The sequence below is a fragment of the Carya illinoinensis genome, chromosome 6 (genome assembly GCF_018687715.1).
Source record: "Carya illinoinensis cultivar Pawnee chromosome 6, C.illinoinensisPawnee_v1, whole genome shotgun sequence".
In the NCBI taxonomy this organism is placed as follows: domain Eukaryota; kingdom Viridiplantae; phylum Streptophyta; class Magnoliopsida; order Fagales; family Juglandaceae; genus Carya; species Carya illinoinensis.
This window is the reverse complement of record NC_056757.1, coordinates 15,021,730-15,027,241: the sequence shown is the minus strand read 5'-3', so window position 1 is coordinate 15,027,241 and position 5,512 is coordinate 15,021,730.

Here is a 5,512-nt window from a genome sequence, read left to right as displayed (position 1 = left end):
CTACAGGAAAACTGGCGATGACTTTGGCATTAGAATGACTTTCCTTGTATTGAAAGATGGTGAATCAAGTCTAATCTTCTAATTCATTATGAGAATGATGGAAAACAACAATAAAAGTATTAATATCCATAAAAATGGTGACAAAGAATTAAAATGGAAATTAAGATTGAAACATGGTTTAGACATGAGTAATCGCTTGTAAGTTGATTTATGCCCTTAATACCGGTTACAAGTTTCACCAAGGCTAGATAAGGCACATCTAGGGCTAGAATTGGAAGAACGATACAAAAGAAAAGTTTCTTCGTGTTAGTTCATCCCAAGCTCGAACTGAGCTAGACGGTTAAGGTGGGATGCATTTGATGAGATTTCCCTTGAGAAATTCGTGTAAACGGCATAGGCTAGGGTCTGATTAGTTGCAACGCACATGGAGATGCACCTAGGTGGTGATTGGCGTTGATTTGGGAGTTGGAATGACTTTCCTTGTTTTGAAATGTGATGGATCAAGTCTAATCTTCTATTCCACTCTAAGAATGATGGGAAACAACAATAAAAGTATTAATGTCCATATGAAAATGGTGAGAAAGAATTAAAAAGGAAATTAATCTTGAAACATGGTTTAGAGATGACTAATCATTTGTAAGTTGATTAATTGATGGGCCCCAAGGCGGACCAAGTCTTAAGGATCAATTACAAGATTAAGAGCCATGAAGATCAAGGAAGCAATACAAGAATTGATGCAATCCAATTGGGATCAAGCTAGCAAGAGCCCAACACTCATGATGGGCTTGAAAGAAGGAGAACCAGTTTTGATCCACTTGATCCAAGCTATGGAAGACACGACTTGGGCTTATTGTTATTGAACGCCATGGACTTATTGATTTCATTAAAAGGGCTTATTTTATTAGTCAAATGAATTAATCAAGAATAATTGGGCTTGGGGGATGTCCAGCCCACACGTCTTATTCCTGATGAACTAGGGTTTGGGGAAGGCCTTATATTTTGGCCAAGAGTTTATTTGGAAAGTTATAATTTTATATCTTAGTAGGGTTTCAGAAGTTACTGTAGCGCGGCGTATGGCACTGTTCACGCTACAGTACCCAAGACATTGTTTATTTAGGGTTATTGGGGATTGTCTATTTAAACCAATTGCAACCTCATTTGAGGGGCAGACTATATGGAATTGTCATTGAGAGTTGAGTTATCTCCTCTTGTTCTTCTTGAACTTCTGAACTTATCAAGGGTAAATCAAAACTTTTGTGGCGTTCTTCCTTTGTAATCTAGGTTCTTGAGACGGGCTCTTCAATGGGTCTAGATTTTAATATAATCTAGGTTCTTTGAACGAGTTCTCATCGGGTCTAGATTCTCCATCCATATACCTGAGTTTGGCTTTCTTGGGGTTGTTTTTCCAGTACTGTTGTTCGGTCTCAAAGCAAGTCTATTGGGGTTCACATCATTAATTGACCTTAACTCCGGTTACAAGCTTAACCATGGCAAGATAAGGTGAGTACAACACGTCTTGGACTTGAGGAAAACCAATGGCATGTCATCTGCAGGTTACAATTGGAAGATTAAAAGAAAAGATGGGTTTCTTTGAGTCAATTCGTTCAATGTTAGAATTATGTTACGACGGTTATGGTATGATGTATTTGATGAGATTCTCTTTAAAAAATAGTGTACACAGCATAGGCAAGAGTCCGATTAGCTGCAGTGCACATGGACTTGCACCTACAGGACAACTAGCGATGACTTTGGCATTACAATGACTTTCCTTGTATTGAAAGATGGTGAATCAAGTCTAATCTTCTAATTCAGTCTGAGAATGATAGGAAACAACAATAAAAGTATTAATATCGATATAAAAATGGTGACAAAGAATTAAGAAGGAAACTAAGCTTGAAACATGGTTTAGACATGAGTAATCGCTTATAAGTTGATTAGTGCCCTTAATCTCGGTTACAAGTTTCACCAAGGCTAGATAAGACACATCTAGGGCTACAATTGGAAGAACAATACAAAAGACAAGTTTCTTCATGTCAGTTCATCCCAAGCACGAACTGAGCTAGACGGTTAAGGTGGGATGCATTTGATGAGATTTCCCTTGAGAAATTGGTGTAAACGGCATAGGCTGGGGTCCGATTTGTTGCAACGCACATGGAGATGCACCTAGGTGGTCATTGGCGGTGACTTGGGAGTTGGAATGACTTTCCTTGTTTTGAAATGTGGTGGATCAAGTCTAATCTTCTTTTCTCCTCTAAGAATGATGGGAAACAACAATAAAAGTATTAATGTCCATATAAAAATGGTGAGAAAGAATTAAAAAGGAAATTAATCTTGAAACATGGTTTAGAGATGACTAATCACTTGTAAGTCGATTAATTGACCTTAACTCTGGTTACAAGCCAAGGCAAGATATGGTGAGTATGGCATGTCTTGGGCTTGAGGGAAACCAATGGCATGTCATCTACGGGTTACAATTGGAAGATTGAAGGAAAAGATGGGTTTGTTTGTGTCAATTCGCCCAATGCTAGAACTGAGTTTCGACGGTTAAGGGGGGATGCATTTGCAGAGATTTTTCTTGAGAAAATGGTGTAAACGGCATAAGGTAGAGTCCGATTAGTTGCAATGCACATGGAGGTGCACCTAGGTGTTGGCGGTGACTTGGGCATTGGAATGGCTTTCCTTGTGTTGAAAGATGGTGAATCAAGTCTAATCTTCTAATTCACTCTGAGAATGATGGAAAACAACAATAAAAGTATTAATGTCCATATAAAAATGGTGACAAAGAATTAACAAGGAAATTATGCTTGAAACATGGTTTAGAGATGAGTAATCAGTTGTAAGTTTATCAATGCCCTTAACGCCAATTACAACTTTCACCAAGGCAAGATATGGTGAATACGGCACGTCTTGGGCTTGAGGGAAACCAATGGCATGTCATCTGTGGGTTACAATTGGACGATTGAAGGAAAAGATGGGTTTGTTTGTGTCAATTCGCCTGATTACGCCCAAAGAATAACGCGGTAGTTGTAGCACAGCTTTGGGGTATCGATTTCACAGGGAGATAAATGAAAAGAATAGCAAGAGGAACAAATAAACTAAAGAAAAATTTTAAATAAGTAATAGAGAACAAAGATTAATTTTAAATGTAAATTAAAGTGAAGCAAATTGATTAACAGAAAAAGTACTCAAATTTGACAAACAGTAGAGCGTTAGGAATCCCTTGCACAAATCTGGTATTTTAATTATTCTTAATTTATTGGATAACTCAATTAGGAACTCAATTCCCATAATTCCCAATCGGAAGGTATAGATTTATAAACCAAACTTAAATCAAATGTAACCCTCTGAAAAAACATTCACCACTTTTAAAAAACGTGAATTACTACCCTATTGATAAAATCCAATGACGACAATATACTTAGGAAGCGATATTGCAGCAAAAAACTGAATCAATATAGATAAATAATTGATCCAAACATAATCAAAGAACTAATCTATTCAATAGAAAAAGCATGACTGAATCCATAAACACAATAAATTCTATGATTATTCGGAGAAGAAAACATCAACGATGAATTGAGAATGATAAAACAAAAGAGTTTTAGCAATTGAAAATCAAATACATGAATTAACAATAAATTAGAAATACCATCTAATGTGCAAGTTCATCCCTAACCCTACTTGAGAATTTAGTTACCCATAAATATAATGGACAACAAAAATCTCCAGAGAAAACTGAAACGAACGGTGGCCATGGAAGTGATTTCTCCTCTCTTCAAATCTGCCTCTTGTGCCTCTTCCTCCCCTCCATTTCGTGCTAATGATATGCTTATATAGGGTAAGAAAGAAACCCTAATGTCCTTTTGATTTCCGCATAAAAAAATCGCCTAAATTTTAGGACTTATCTTGGCAGCCACGTACAACCTTCAGGAGTTCGAATTTGGAAATCCTTATTAGAGACAAAGTTATAGCCCTTTAAGATAGCTTTTCAATTCATCAAGAATCGCATCAAGCTGATATGTGAGTAAAAGATACAGTCAAAAGACTAAAGTATGTCCAGACTGTCTCCTACCGAATTTCGGACTTGGACTTCTTGTGGTTTCATTTTATGATTTTTTTCTTTTTCTTTTCTTCCAAATTGCTATCAAACCCCATGAATGTCCTCCTTTGAATTTGACTGGGCTTGACTTGCTCTGTTATAAACTCTTAAATTAGACATAAAAAAAACTGCTTAGGAGTATCCCAACGTAAATAGAAATTCAATTTAAGAATACACATTAATTCCTATAATTTCTATTCACGTTTTAGCATTTTAGTCCAATAATAGGGTATAGTGCACTTTCGTACACTCATCACACCCCCCAACTTACTCCTTGCTAGTCCGTAGCAATTTTCATGTCAAAACAACGAAAGAGACTAAAGAAAATCACACATAAAGGCCATCGAGTCACACTTTTTAGATTCACATATCAAAACAATCTAAGGAATCCAATAACTCATCAAGATCAATCCACCTATAGCAATCCACAGAGTGTGTGTGTGTTCTCCAAGCCATAACCATCGTACCACTAACCTTGACACATGCAACATCAAAAACATCTTAAGCAAAAGGTTCAACTCCATAACTCACGGGTATAATAGTGTTTCGTGTAAGGGCTCTCTCTATGGAGTTGACAATGGGTGTATATACACTCTCATGGAAAATTAGGCAATTATGTACACGCAACAAGCAAACATTGATCTTATGATTGGAACACTAACAAATGAGACTTCCATCAATCTTTCCAACAGCTTATTTAGGATCAGAATGGTCAACACAAAAGGTTGTAATGTGGCTTGGTTTTGGGGTTATATGAAAAAAAAAAGGATGAAAGGGATTCAAAAACTTCCAAGTACATACAAATGGAATTTTATTAAATATCTCAATAGACCACACTTCTCACTTAATATACTCTCCAAATTTTCAGATCATCAAATAATAATGCTTTTCCTTCTTCTTCCTTTTTTTTTTTCAACAATTTGATGGACAAACACATGCCACTTTTGAATTCTTTCCATCTATACAAACTTTTTTTTTTGGAGCTCACTCAATTGAACACTTTGCAACTTGTACTCTTCTATTTTTTTCCGTCATCTTCTTCTTCTCTTTTTTTTTTTAATTGAAAATGATAAAATTAAAGAAAGAAAATATAAATTCCACACCTAGTATACACTTGGAAGTAAAAAGGATAAGAAAATCTGTGTATAGTTTATACTCCAATGTGGAGAGGCATGGATGATATGGGCATATGAAAAGAAAAAGCTACAAGTGTTTTATTGGCTCAAAGTTGGCTACTAGGGGTCTATGATGGAAAGGATAGCTTGAAAGGCTCAAACGTTAATCCTAAGTTGACCTTCGTCATATCCCAAGTATATTCACTATTGTACCGCAAACCATGTAATGATATTCTCAAAAGAAGTACCCAATTCAACAGATCAATGAACGCTTATCACAATTTACTGCATTTGTATG